The 15,628-nt window shown below is 44.1% G+C and overlaps 1 long non-coding RNA gene across 1 annotated transcript; it reads left to right on the top strand.

Annotated features, from left to right (window-relative positions):
* The first annotated feature begins 195 nt into the window (after positions 1–195).
* Positions 196–15,304, top strand: LOC121283157. The gene is made up of 3 exons (XR_005944202.1): positions 196–5,078; positions 6,835–6,935; positions 14,925–15,304. It is a non-coding gene; the product is annotated as an uncharacterized LOC121283157 (long non-coding RNA).
* Positions 15,305–15,628: the final 324 nt, after the last annotated feature.

The following is a 15,628-nucleotide window of genomic DNA, read 5'->3' as shown; positions in this document are numbered from 1 at the left end:
ACACCAGCACCGCCCCCCCCACCCCCCCCCACCCCCCCGCCAACGCTTCCAGGTGCGCGTCACGCTGGGTGGGCCTTAATTGGCCCGCCTACATAAAATTGCGGCACGGACCCGATTGGGGGTGCTGACTGGGTCTGTGCCCGCCCACGCCCTCCCCCACACAACCTCCACCACCCCCCCCCCCCCCCCCAACTCCCCCAAAGAGGGGAGATAATTCTACCCATGAGATTGATAAATTTTTGGAATTTAAGGGAATAAATGGAAATAGGGATCAGGCAGGAAAATGGAGTAGAAATTGAAAAGCAGTCATAATCTTATTGAATGACAGGGTAAACTCGAGGGGCTGTAGGAGCACTTCTGCCCCTATTTCTTATGTTCTTAAAAAGAAAGGGAACAGAGATATATTGTCTTCAGTAAAGCATTAATTGTAATAATAAACAAAGTACAACAACTATGAATACTGTGGGAGGGCAAGTTCTGGCAGGTATCTGAACTTAAGTTATATTGAGCCATTAGGATAAGTGGACACAGGTGCAAACTAGTAAATTATGATGAAATATTTCTTCACACGCAACGAATAGAATAGAATTTCACACAGTTGTGGAGGCAAAACTTATGGAATCTTTTGGAAAGGATTGAGTGAGAGAGAGGGAGGAAACATTCAAGATGCATGAATTAACATGGAGCGAATTGCCTTCCTCATCAAAAGACTAAGGGCTGGATTTTACAGGCCCCCATCGATCGTGTTTTCGACAGAAGTCCATGTAAACTAGGCCAGATGGCTAGCCCACCCCATCCACCCCCCAGCTGACCTCCATAGTACGCTAGCTGGACGGGTGCCAAAATTGGCAGCCCCCCCGCCATATGTAAGTAAATAATTAAGGGGAAATTAGGCTTGTCAGCAAGCTTATTGACCTGGATAATACTCTGCCCATAATATGACTGGCATGGTCAGGTGGGCGGGAGCAGGTAGGCTGGTTTTTAAGGCCAAGATGTAAAAGGGCGGGAAGGAAAGGGGGCACTTCATTCAGCCGGTCTCCTGCGCACAGTGGGGTACCCCTCCAAGGTATCGTCTCCCCCCAGCCCCCAGTTCCTTCCACGCCACCTCCCCTCCAAAACCTGCCCGCCCCCCCCCCCCCCTCTCTTCCCCCTTCTCTGGATTCTAGGACCCCTCCCTGCACCCCAGGCGTCACCTTTCTGTGGCAGCCATCGCCCCTTTTCTTGCTCTTTCCTGCAAGTCCTGGCAGTGCCCACTACCCGGCTCTGGGACTGCTGGAGCTGCTGGCCAATCTGATTGGCCGGCAGCTCCTGAGGGCGGGACTTCCTTCCACTGAGGGGTGGAAGTACCGCTCTCAACCACTTTAGGCCACCCTCAGCTTGCTATGGCTGCGTGTCAGGCTCCTTCCAGCCGCGTCTGCTTCTGGCTGACTTTCCTTCTGAGGGGAGGAGCAGTTCACCACCACCATCCCTCGCCCACCCGCTGCTGCCCACCCCGCCCCCGCTATAGTGCTGTGCTTAAGTGAGATGAGAGACTGGAGAAGCTGGGCTTGTTCTCCTTGGGACGGAGAAGGTGAAAGGGAGATGTAATGGAGATCTTCAAAATTATGTAGGGGTTCGATAACACTAATGGTGAGAAACTGTTTCCACTGGCAGGAGGATCAATAACTAATTAGGACACAGATTCAAGATAATTGGCAAAAGAACCAGAGGAAAGATAAGGATAATTTGTTTACTCGGAGAGTTGTTACGGTCTTAAAGGGTGGTGGAAGCAAATTCAATAGTATCTTTAAAAAGGAACTTGGATGAACACTTGAAAAGAAAAAGAATTGCAGAGCTATGGGGGAAGAGCAGAGGAGTGGGGCTAATTGGATAGCTCTTTCAAAGAGTTAGTACAAGCATGATGGGCTGAATGACCTCCTTCTGTGCTGTCTCATTCTATGATCTTGTAAACTATAGTGTAGAGTTAGTGGAATTCCAGATGAACTGTTCTTGACTGTTTCCCTTGTCTTATCATCTTTTGATAGCCAGCATTTAGAGTTTATTTAGCTATGGTAGCTCCAAAATACATCTTATTCTTGATAAATATGTTGGCCTTGCCTATGAAAATTGTGCTTAGATTGAAAACTCAGTGAAGCAAGAATTTTCCAAGCTTTGCCTCACAGTCTAGTTAATAATTAATTCCGCAATTCATTTTAAAGCTGAATGGCAGAAAACATCTGTCATGCTTTGCCCAATTTTGATTCGACTCCTTCATCTTGCTGCCCTCTCTGGAGGTCACCAGATATTGGTGGTGGAGGGGGCGGGGGGGTGGCATTTGAATGATCCTAACTCATCCAGCAGAAAAAAGCCACAGTTCCCCCACTGACTTTTGCTTGAATAAATTTCGGGACTTTTTATTTTCGTTGTTCAAAAGTGTGAAAAATCTCCCTGACTTTAGTCCTAAATTTGCCTTTTGTTTAAGTGACACACACTTTGTCATCCTTAAAGCTCAACTAGTCTTCCTGATTTACCCTTTCTATTCCGTTCGCTTTTCGTCCCTCCTCGCTGGTAGATCCCACTTACCTGGCTTCTCTGAAAGACCGAAATGTCAAAGGTTCTCCAGATTGTCCTCATAAATTCAAATTCTCTGACATTCAGTCTCATGGTTCTTCTAGGTGTCAGCTGTGTCTCAGTGGGTAGCCTGAGTCGGCAGGTTGCGAATTCAAGTCCCTTTTGAGAGACTTGAGCACAATCTCGAAGCTGAAACTCCACCGCAGCTCTGAGTCAGTGCTGCACTGTCAGAGGTGCTGTCTCCTGGGTGAGGCACAGAACTGAGGCCCTGTTTGAAACGAAAACAGAAAATGCTGGAAAGACTCAGCTTGTCTGGCAGCACCCGTGGAGAGAGAAACAGACTCAATGTTTCGAGTTCACATTATGACTGTCATTGAGAGCTCCGAAGAAGAGTCATACGGACTCGAAACGTTAACTCTGGGTGGCATTTTCCCCCCGTCAGGGGGGGTTGTGCGGGATTGGGTGCGAGCGGACGGATTCCCGATTGGCGCCCCCGATTGGGAGCACGCTCCCATTTTATGTGGGCTGGCCAATTAAGGACCGCCCAGCGTGACATCCGCCCGGAAGCACTGTGCGCTCCCTGTGCGAGTGGGGGGTGATTCCCTGAGCAGGTCCGTGCAATCTTTCGCGCATGTGCACAGAAGAGCACACAGATCTCCCTGAGGCAAAGTGCTGCCTCAGGGAGATCGGCTGAACTGCTAAAAATTTATTAAAGGTATGAAAAAATTTTCCTGACATGTCCCTTCATATCCAGCCAGGATAGGTTTTAAAACTGGTGTTACAGATTGACTACCAAATAAAGAAAGCTCCTGAAATTCATTTCCACCTGTTGTATATTTTATATCTCGGATCTATGCAGAGATGACACTAGTTTGCGTGTGTGTGTAACAGGATTTAGTTACATGCTTTAAAATCTCACTCTAGCTTCTGGTTTTTTCTGCAGCTTTGTTTGCTTTTCCCTGAGTCCACACCTAGGTGTGACCAATAAAGCACAGTCAGCATCAGTTGCAAGCAGGTTCACATAATCAAACACAGAACAATTGAACACTACACCACACATTGGCAATTCACAAAGCCAGCTTTAAGCCCAGGTGGCAAGTTAAACCTTTACTTGTGTATCTATAGTTGTTTGAGGTAAACAGAATTTGTAAACCTATTAAATTTAACTGCTAGGATTAATATCTACAGTGAGGCAGCATTGTTAGGAGATCCTTCGTCACCTGGACTGTAATGGTTCAAGAAAAAGGCTCACCATTAACTTCTCAAAGCTCATTTAGGATGGATCATAAATGCCGATCTTGTCAGCCATGCCCATATCCTGAGAATGAATAAAAAGCAAATAAACAAAGGTCACTGGACATAAGTAAATCTCAGTAACTTTACCATCGAAGCAAAGATTTTGCTAAGTCAAGATTGATTTTAAAAATGACCATTGAACCTCAAGCCATTTCATCAGGCATAATACATGAATACAACTCTTCAGTGTAGTTCACATGACACAAAGGATATTGAGTATGTCCTTCACCTTTACTCTACCTTAAAGTGGACACCAGTCAACAGTGCAACAGTAAAGAATTATTCATTCATTAAGATTTGTTGTTAGCTGCGATGGAAATTTTAAAAACTGACATAATTAATAATTAATTTCTCAAATGAAGCAATCCTACAAAACCATTAAGCCTTATGTGTAGATGGTACAACTCCTGCAGCTTTTAAAGGACAATTGTTAATAATTAAACAACCTGGTATGGCAGTAGATTGTAACCATATATTACATCAGAAGGGGGTGATGGAACCCAATGGAGGAGGTGGTGGGTGACATGCTTGGGATGGGATGGATCTGTTGAGAATGAAATATCCAAAGGAGAGAAGTAAAATAATTGGTTTATTTTCCCTTTACAGTGAAGGATTCATCAATGTCAAATTTTTGGGATTGCTATTTTCCAAGATATGGGGGCGGGATTTTGGCCTTGATTTACGGGCACAATCGGCAGGCCCGGAAGCGGCCGGGAAACGACCCGCCACCAGCGATTGGCCCCCGACCGAGATTTCACGCTGGCTGGCCAATTAACGGCCAGCCAACGTGACAGGCGTGCTGAAACGTTCAGCGCTTCCGGGGTGGGGGGGGCGGGAGGAGGGCGAGTGCTGAAGTTAACGCGATTGTGGGGGAACGCAGCATTAAAGGTCCTCGAAGGCAGAGAGCTGCCTCAGCGAGCTGACGAATTTAAAATCAATAAAAACAGAATGTAAAATCTGGAAGCAATGTCCACGCTTCAGAATGAGTCACCTCAACATATGGGTGTTGAGAATTATGTCCACACATTTTTATCTTTTTGTTAATTAATCTCGGAAACCTAATCCTGCACTTTGGATGAGATGTCCTCAAAAATGCAAAGGATTCGCCCACCTGTCAACTGTAATGCTGGACAGGCATCGAAAAATCCCCGCTAATTGAAATTTTAATGACTGTATTTGGTATTTCCATAGGTATAGGGTTGTCTACAGCGTGTGACACACTCATACCTCAGGTAGGTGCAGCTAACTCCAAGCTGTATAAGGAGCAGTGATTTCCACTTAAAGGGGCAAAAATTGTTATGTTATATCAGAGAAGAATAAATCTTTAAACTTCAAGACTTGGGAAACGCAATTCCTCGTGTGCATTTGATCCACAAAGATCAGGAAAGCGCCAGATACATTTTCTGATGTGTCCTGAATTAGTTGATCTCAGCTAGTGCAAGGCTATTGCAATTGATCTGAACACTCTTGAGCTGTAGGTAGAAATCCAGGGATCCTGAATCAGCAAGTAAGGATGTCAGAGGTGAAATTCACTTGGCGGGTGGCATGGAAAGGTCAATAGCAAATCAGTGATATATTTCACAGTCTGCCTACTTACACTGCATAATGTGAAACAGGCAGGTGATTTGCTATTGCTCAGTTTGCATTACCACTCCAGGTGAATTGCATCCTATTGAGTGTCTTAGTCACAGTTATAAACTCTTCCCATTTTAAGCAACGCCCTTGGTACAATAGTATGGTTAGCCTAATTTGAGAAAAATGCTCAAGAATATAGACTGGAATTTTCCAGTCCCTCATGCCAGTGAGATCTTCCAGTCCCGCCAATGTGTATTGGTGTTTATAAGAAAAACACAAAGTTGGAATGGATTGAGAAACAATCGTGTCTGACTGATGTACTGGAATTCTTTGATGATGTAATTGAATTTGTTGCTTAAGAGAATTCAATAAATATAATATACCCGGAGTTTTTATTTTAAGGCATTTGATAAAGTTCCTAGTGTAAGTGTTGCTTGTCCAGAGTTCTGTTTTCTCTCCTACAAACATACAAACAAAAGAATTAGGAGCAGGAGTAGGCCATTTGGCCCCTTGAGCCTGCTCTGCCATTTATTAAGATTATGGCTCATCTGTTTGTGGCCTCAACTCTACATTCCCATCTCCCCTTGATGACCTTTGACTCCCTTGTTAGTCAAGAATCTACCTACCTCTGCCTTAAAAATATTCAATGATGTTGCCTCCACTTTTCACTGAGGAAGAGTTCCAAAGACTCACGACCCTCTGAGAGATGAAAAAATCTTCTCATCGCCATCTTAAATGGGAGACCCCTTTTTTAAAACTGTGTGACCTGGTTCTGGTCTCTTCCATAAGGGGAAACATCCCTTCAGCATCCACCCTGTCTAGTCCTCTCAGGATCTTATATGTTCCAATAAGATCACCTCTCTTTCTTCTAAACTCCGATTGATACAGGCCCAGCCTGTCCAACCTTTCCTCATAAGATAATCCCCCCATCCCAGGTATCTGGCATACTTGCACTGAACACAGTTCAGAGAAAATTCACTAGGTTGCTGGGATGAGAGAATTGTTTTATGAGGAGCGATTGAGCAGGTTGGGCCTATACTCAAAGGAGTTTAGAAGAATAAGAGGTGATCTTATTGAAACATATAAGATTCTAAGGTGGCTTGACAGGGTAGATGCTGAAAGGACATTTTGATCTACAAGGGAGTCAAGGGTTATGGGGAGCAGGCAGAAAGTGGAGTTAATGCCACATCAGATCAGCCATGATCTTATTGACTGGGAGAGCAGCCTTGACGGGCTGAATGGCCTATCCCGGCTCCTATTTCTTTTTTTTTCAAAATGATGAACATGAAAACATAAGACATTTGCTTTCAGTAAAATATGATCATGTTAATTTGATTACATTTAGATGTAAAAGAGTTTGATCAAAATTAAGCGGCCAGTGTGTATTATTTATCATTCATTTCCCTTTGACAGTTTTTGACACAGTGAAGATATTTCTCCTAAATATTGTCAGCTCCACATTCTGTGGACATTTAGGAAGAACTGAATTGGACGCAGTTAGTCTTGCCTCAGCGGTGAGTTTATATTCAGAATATGCACATTTATTCATCATAATGTATCCTGTATAAAATAGTGATGGAATTGCATTTCTTCCGATCAGTTTGAAGCTTAGTGCCTTTACCAGCTGATGAAATGCTCCTTGTGAAAAAGCCTGGGCGTTACCTGCTGCTCTCAGTGGAAGGACAATGAGAGAGCAGCAGTTGCTTCAGTGGCCCTAGGCTAAAGAACAGAAACACCAGCTAGGAATCCCAGCTCATCACCATCGTTAATAAGCCATCCTGGAAGTCCAATGTGTGTGCACATTGGATGAGAATGAGATTGGGCTCAGTCTGAATGCTCTTCATGGGCAGATAATCCTTTGGCAGCCGCTTGGATCACACATGAGTACTGTCACTTGTGCAAGGCATTCATGAGCTGCTGAGGTCCAAGGAACTGTATTAAAACCAATAACCTGCACTTATGTAGCACCTTTAACATAATAAAAGTCACATTGCTCTCCACAGGGGAATAAGCAGGCAAAAGGACTTGACACTGAGCCAAAGAATGAGCTATTTGAATAGGTGATCAACTGCATGGTCAGGGAGGTAGGTTTAAGGCGGGTCCCTGCAGGAGGACAGAGGGAGATAATGAGGCAGGGATGTTTAGGGTGGAAATTGCAGAGTTTTGGATCCAGGCAGCTGAAAGCACGGCCGTCAATGATGGGGAAAAGGAAGCAGGGGATGCACTCACTACAGGAGAACCGCAAGAGTTCCTGCAGGATTGTAGGGATGGAACAGGTAACAGAGATAGGGAATGGCAAGGCTATGGAAGGATTTGAACACAAAGATAAGAATTCTAAATTTGAGGCACATGTGGACAGGGAGACAATGTAGATCAATGAGCACAGGAAGATGTATGAAGTGGGGTTGGTGTGAGTTAGGATATGGGGAGCAAAGTTTAGGGTGACCTCCAGTTTACGGAGTTTGGAAGATTGGAGTCTAGCAGGAGAGCATTGGAATTGTCGGGTCTGGAGGAAATAAGGGTATCAAGAGTTGCTACCTAATGGGAAGGAGGAGAGAAAAGGGAAAGAATTAAAAGCAGTAAAAAAAAATCACAATGGTATTTTATTCATTTACATTAAAATGTCCAAATTTGTAGCACGTTGGTGACATCGAGAATGATGTTGCTAAATGCTTTCTTTTCATTTTATTTCTCTTGAACAAGCAATAACTATATCTGGTATTTCCATAGGTATAGGGTTGTCTACAGCATGTGACACACTCATTACTCAGGTAACTCTTTTGAGTACAAACCCATTTCCATCTGTTTCAGATGAAGTTACATTGTTTCATAGTTTGCCATTGTAAGATTTGAACTCTTGATCTTGGGGTTACAAACCCAGTACCATAACCACTTGGCTATTTAGGCCAAGCTCTCATTACCCACGTAGGTGCAGCTAACTCCAAGCTATATAAGGAGCAGCGATTTCCACTTAATGGGGCAAATATTGTTATGTTATATCAGAGAAGAATAAATCTTTAAACTTCAAGACTTGGGAAACGCAATTCCCCATGTGCATTTGATCCACAAAGATCAGGAAAGCGCCAGATACATTTTCTGATGTGTCCTGAATTAGTTGATCTCAGCTAGTGCAAGGCTATTACAATTGATCTGAACACTCTTGAGCTGTAGGTAGAAATCCAGGGATCCTGAATCAACGAGTAAGGATGTCTGAGGTGAAATTCAATTGGCGGATGGCATGGAATGGTCAATAGCAAATCAGTGATATATTTCACAGTCTGCCTACTTACACTGCACAATATGTAACAGGCAGGTGATTTGCTATTGCTCAGTTTGCATTACCACTCCAGGTGAATTGCATCCTATTGAGTGTCTTAGTCACAGTTATAAACTCTTCCCATTTTAAGCAACGCCCTTGGTACAATAGTATGGTTAGCCTAATTTGAGAAAAATACTCAAGAATATAGGCTGGAATTTTCCAGTCCCTCATGCCAGTGAGATCTTCCAGTCCCGCCAATGTGCATTGGTGTTTATAAGAAAAACACAAAGTTGGAATGGATTGAGAAGCAATCGTGTCTGACTGATGTACTGGAATTCTTTGATGATGTAATTGAATTTGTTGATTAAGAGAATTCAATAAATATAATATACCCGGAGTTTTTATTTTAAGGCATTTGATAAAGTTCCTAGTGTAAGTGTTGCTTGTCCAGAGTTCTGTTTTCTCTCCTACAAACATACAAACAAAAGAATTAGGAGCAGGAGTAGGCCATTTGGCCCCTTGAGCCTGCTCTGCCATTTATTAAGATTATGGCTCATCTGTTTGTGGCCTCAACTCTACATTCCCATCTCCCCTTGATGACCTTTGACTCCCTTGTTAGTCAAGAATCTACCTACCTCTGCCTTAAAAATATTCAATGATGCTGCCTCCACCTCTCACTGAGGAAGAGTTCCAAAGACTCAAGACCCTCTGAGAGAAGAAAAAATCTTCTCATCACCATCTTAAATGGGAGACCCCTTTTTTAAAACTGTGTGACCTAGTTCTGTCATAAGGGGAAACCATAAGGGGAAACATCCCTTCAGCATCCACCCTGTCAAGTCCCCTCAGGATCTTATATGTTTCAATAAGACCACCTCTCATTCTTCTAAACTCCAATCGATACAGGCCCAGCCTGTCCAACCTTTCCTCATAAGATAATCCCCCCATCCCAGGTATCAGTCAAGTGAAACTTCTCTGAACTGCTTCTAATGCATCTATATCCTTTCTTAAATAAGGAGACCAAAACTGTACACAGTACTCTGGATGTGGTCTCACTAACGCCCTGTACAACTGTAGCAAAACATCCCTACTTCTATATTCCATTCCCCTTGCATTAAGCAATAACATTCAATTTGCCTTCCTAATCACTTGCTGTCCCTGCATGCTAACTTTTTGTGATTCATGTACCAGGACACCCAGATCCCTCTGTACATCAGCATTCTGAAATCTCTCTCCATTTTAATAATATGTTGCTTTTCTATTCTTCCTGCCAAAGTGGACAAGTTCACATTTTCCCACATTATACTTTATCAGCCAAATTTTTTGCCTACTCATTTAGCCTATCTATATCACTCTGCATACTCCATATGTCCTCTTCATGACTTACTTTCCTACCTATATTTGTGTCATCAGCAAATTTAGCAAAATACATTTGGTCCCATCATCCAAATCATTGATACAAATTGTAAAAAGTTGAGACACCACCATTGATCCCTGTGGTACTCCACTTGTCACATCTTGCCAACCTGAAAATGACCAATTTGTGCCTACTCTCTGTTTCCTGTTAGCTAAACAATCCTCTATCCATGCTAATACGTTATACATACACCATGAGCTCTCATTTTGTGTAGTAACCTTTGATGTGGCACCTTGTCAAATGCCTTCTGGAAATCTAAATACAACACATCCACAGGTTCCCCTTTAACCACATTGCTTGTTACTTCCTCAAAGAGCTTCAATAAATTAGTCAAACATGATTCCCTTTCACAAACCCATGTTGATTTTGCCTGATTGCCCTGAGATTTTTTTAAGTGCCCTGCTATAACCTCCTTAAAAATAGATTTCAGCATTATCCTTATGACAGATGTTGGTCTGTAGTTTCCTGCTTTCTGTCTCCCTCCTTTCTTGAATAGAGGAGTCACATTCACTATTTTCCAATCCGATGGGACCGTTCCAGAATTTAAGGAATTTTGATGGCCGGGATGAGGTTTCCGTCAGTGATTTAAAAAAACATTTAAAAATTCCGAACTAATGTAACACGCCCCTGACAGGGTCACATAAGAGAACATTAACATTTTTGATTTCTTTATTTTTTTATTTTCGAAAAGCTTCAGCTCCCTGAAGCAGCTCGGTGCCTCAGGGGGCTTTTACCGTGCACGCCTGGGCGGATGGGTGAAGTTCCGTGCTCACCCTCCTCCCTCGCCCCTGCCACACGGGCAGTGCTGAGCGCTGCAGTGCGTGACTCACACTGCCTGGCAATGAATGGGCCAGCCAGGGTGAAATGCTGGTCGCGGCCCCATCGCGGGCGGCATTCCGATTCGTGGCCGGTCCCGCTCGCCCCCGCTGGACCCGCCCGACCTCTGGAAAATCCTGGCCATGTGACCTGCTTTCGAACACATGTCAGGTGAGATGCGAGGCTCCTCTCTCGGTGCTCTGTACTCAAAGGGCTGGTCTGAATTGTCATTCCCCCAATAAAATCCTCCTTCACACCGAACATGGAATTCTACGCAATGGGCGGAATTTTGCTGCCCAGTCGCAGTGGGGGTGGGGCCATAAAGTGCAACAAGCCATTTGGGAGTCCATTGACTTCAGCAGGACTGTAAAATCCCGCCGCCGTAAAATTCTGCCCCATATGTCACTGGGCTATTTCACGAAGGAAGATTTGAAATGTCAGACTTCCAGAGATGCTAAATGTGCAATCAGTATGAAATTAAATCCCAACAACTAGCAGGTATGTTATATTTAAAGCAATATTTAAATAATACAGATTACGGAACGCTTTGCACAGCAAGTGTTATCCCTGTCGTGCCCTTCCTTCACCTTTCATGGTGATTTTGTCCTTTGTTCAAAGGCTCAGGTTAATGCAGGTATGATCAGAGATGGGGACACCACAAACAGTGCCTCTGGTGGTCAAACCGAGGATATCGCAACAGGTAAAAATAGAATGTTAACATGTAAGAGTTTGATACGTTGGTCCAGATCTTCCGAGGAGTGGCAGTCTGTGTCGGATTGCCGCTCAGTTGGAAAATTCCTCCGACTCGACGCTTCTCCGCATTTCTTCTGGGACCTTCTGAGCCCAGCTTTTCCAGAAATGCGGAATGCAATGTCCATCGGGGAACTCCATCAAAGCGGAGTAGATTCTTGGGAAGACAGGACACGATCCGTTTTTACTAGCTGCATATAGTAAGCTCAAAGCTCAATGGTGAATGAATGAACGAATAGGCAGGGTGATAGCATGGGTAGATGGGTTGGGTACGTAGATTCTTAGGTGGGTGAGTGGATAAGTGGGTAAGGTGGGTGACATGGGTAGGGTAGGTGGGGTAGGTGGGTGGGCAAGGTGGGAAGGTGGATGAGTGGGTGGGTCGGGCGGATAGTCAGGTCTGTCGACAGGGGTGGTCAGATTGGGGGCTGGTCAGTTCTGGTCCTGGGTTAGTCAGGTGGTTGGGAGGGTTGTTGGGGGAATCGGAGGGGTAGTCAAGGGATGATCAGGAGGTTGGGTAGTTGGTGGGGAGGGTAGGGGGTGGTCAGAGTCTTGTCGGGTCGGGGGTAGTCGGGTCTGGAGGATAGGTGATCGGGGGTTAGTCAGGGCGGGGATCGGGGGGTAGTCAAGGGGTGATTGTGGGGGGTTAAGTAGTTGGGGGGAGTCGGGGTGGTTGGAGGTAGTTGGGTCAGGGGGTAGTCACGTCGGGGGAATAGTCAGGTGGTCAGGGGAGTCATCAGGGGGTCAGTGTGAGTGACTGGGGGGACAGTTCTAGAGTTACCCGAGAGTTAGACTAGGTTTTAATCTGTCTAATATTTCTTGGGCAACCATCCAGGTAAGTTACATTGGCATGGTCTGAGGTCTCCAACTCTAACTCAGAGTGAGAGACATTCAAGGGAGGTCCCAGGGAGCAGAAAAATTGCCCATCAGAAGTTGAAACTTCCTGGGCAATTTCCACATAGGTCAAAATGTCAGGACTTCTGCAGGGTCCTGACAGGCATCTTTGGCTGTACTTCCAGTCTCTGATGATCCAGAGACTGGAAGATTTGGCCCATTTTTATTAAATTAATCAGTTATAATTTAGTTCATTTATCAAACTAAATTGTGCTACATGAAATTCCCACCATCAAAAATAATCAGAAAATCTGCTATAATTAAGCCACTGATGCTGATTAACCTCCTCGTTTAAAGTCCAACCCCTGTTGGAGATCAGTGAAGACAACGATAACCACAGATCTTTGATTTTAAAATTAACACATGGATACAAAAAGTAGAGACACATAAGAGAGGTGAGAGGCTGGTTCTGTTTTCCTGCCATTGTCCCAGAATTGACGTTTGGCCATCTCTGATTTTCCGCTACTCTCGCTACAGCACATTCTAGTAAATCTCCAGCAGGCTTTGGCATCCTTTCAGTGCTGTGCACAATGATCTAACTTAGTGCTGCAGCACACGGCAACCCGATAATTGTCAGCATTCCAAATCATTGCTGTGACTATTTATTTTTAGGTTTCATCTAAGCAATGTATAATGACCAATCAATTTAAGGAATTCCCACTGCAGATAACACACTATGGGACTGAATTTCCACGGAGGTTTAGTTTAGGTTTTGCACACTTCTCTGTCAAATGCATTAAAATTTTCTGATGGTGAATATGTTGGGTGGCTCTTCCTCTAGGCTACTCTTCTGCTTTAATTCATAAGCTTAGGGAAAGCTCCAATTACAGGAGGCAATAAACGGCTCATTGAATCATAGAACCTTACAGCACAGAAGGAGGCCATTTGGCCTAGCATGACTGTGCTGGCTCTTCAAAAGAGACTTCGCACCAGCTTTTTCCCTATAATCCTGACAATGAGTTATCTTCCTAAGGAATCTGCTTCTCTTGTGCTGAAGAAGTGCTGAGGCTCTTGGGGTTGGATTTTCATAGGGATTCATCCAATTGTCCACTATAATTTCAGTGGAAAATCCACAGAAACCCAAGGGAAACATTTTTTTTTTTCCTTTCATGGGATGTGGGCATTACCGGCAAGGCCAACATTTGTTGCCCATCCTTAATTGCCCTGCTAGGTCATTTCAGATGGCAATTAAGAGTCAGCCGCATTGCTGTGGGTCTGGAGTGACATCTAGGCCAGACCAGATAAGTACAGCAGATTCTCTTCCCTGAAGGGCATTTGTGAACCTAATGGGTTTTTACAACAAAAAATGATCGTTTCATGGTCACCATTACTGGGATTGGCTTTCAATTTGTTAATTGGATTCAAATTCCATCAGCTGCCATGGTGGGATTTGTATCCACGTCCCAAGGAGATAGCCTGAGCCTCTAGGTTCCTAATCCAATGACACCACCATCTCCCTCTATATAAACACAATAGTTTTGTCATTGACACACCATAACCTGCAAGTTCTCTTCAAGCTACAGACCATCTTGACTTGGGTATGTATATCACTGTTTCTTCATGACCACTGAGAAAATATCCTGGAATTGTCTAGTCAATACTTTTACAAGGACTGCAATGGTTCAACTAGGTGGTCCACTAGCATTTCTCAGGCCCAGTAGGGATGGACAATAAATGCCAACATGACACCATTGATCACAGCCAGAGAACAAATTAATAAATGGAAAATTCTGCATCATTAACAAAGTGTTAAAAGAGGGCACAACATATAGTTCTCCTTAAATGTTGCTCAGGAAGTCATATTTTAATAGGTTAGCAGCACTTGAGCTGCATAACTCAGACCGGCCTGCGGTCATTGATGGTCAAATCCATCAATCATGTGGTCAGTGAACTTTTGCCAATTTTTGGTCAGCTTGCTAACTGTGTAGCCATATATCTTGTGATCATGTTTCTCAACTAGCAGCTCACTGGTAGCTCAACTCTCAGTTGGATTATGGGGCGTTCTGAACAATAAGTAGAAATCTGAAAGGAAGAGGAAAAGCAATGTATACGTGTGTGCAGGTTAAATTACTGTTAAGTGATATGTTGAGGTGGCCCCTTAAACTTTGTCAGGAGGACTACACAGTCAACCCTTTGCGTACAGTGAGTCGGGAACCTCTGCATTGAAGTAATCCAAAACCAGGAATTCAGGAGCTTAGATTGGGCATTGTGCTTTTGGTAGGACATATCTGCTATATATAGATCAAATGGTATTGTCAAATGGCTGGTAAACTTGGAGGAGATCCTTTGTCTAATCACCAGCCCTCCTATAAACTACTGGATCAACTGGTGCTATCATGTACTTACAACCTTTCAATGTGACTTCCTTCACAGAAGCGGACACAGAAAACAGTGCAGTTGTTTTGATGCCCAATGTTTTGCAAATGGAACGAAAGATAAACAAGGACCGGGTGACAGATGAGTCTTCCATTGCGGACACTGGAGTGACCACAGTTGGAGAAATCCTGTCCACAAAACAACTGATTATTCGTCGTGGCCTAGCCTTCCTTTCAGGACCACTTGTACTGGCAATTGGACTGGTGATACACTTCATTCTTGCAAAGGACAGGTAGACCCCAGTGAACAATGGAGAGACAAAGCAAGATTATTTTCTGCAGCATGAATGGTAAGATTTTGCCCAAAGGACAACAGAGGCCAAAGTTCACACAAAACCTGTTGCTACTGATGAACTCCAGTCAACCGTCAAATAAATAATAAAGAACAAATGATTAACAATGATCAGTTGTGAACAGATTTCCAAATGTCTCATGAACAGTTGAAATCTCAGCTGGATGGTGTTAAGCTGTTAGGTTCAGTGGCCTTGCCAGAGTCCCAGTGAGCAAGCTTGTGACCAGGGTGTGGACGTCCAAGACTATATAGAAACAGCATGACTTACTCACACCCATTGGCAAACATCCCAGACTCCTTCATCACTCTCTCTGGATATATTTTGTTCCACCAGCTGGAAAAACCCTCCAGAGGTGGGGATGCAATACTATGCAGTCGTTGGGAGCAGAGCTGTCCATGGGAGTCTTCGA

The sequence above is a fragment of the Carcharodon carcharias genome, chromosome 10, assembly GCF_017639515.1.
Source record: "Carcharodon carcharias isolate sCarCar2 chromosome 10, sCarCar2.pri, whole genome shotgun sequence".
In the NCBI taxonomy this organism is placed as follows: domain Eukaryota; kingdom Metazoa; phylum Chordata; class Chondrichthyes; order Lamniformes; family Lamnidae; genus Carcharodon; species Carcharodon carcharias.
This window is presented reverse-complemented; position numbering and strand designations above follow the sequence as displayed.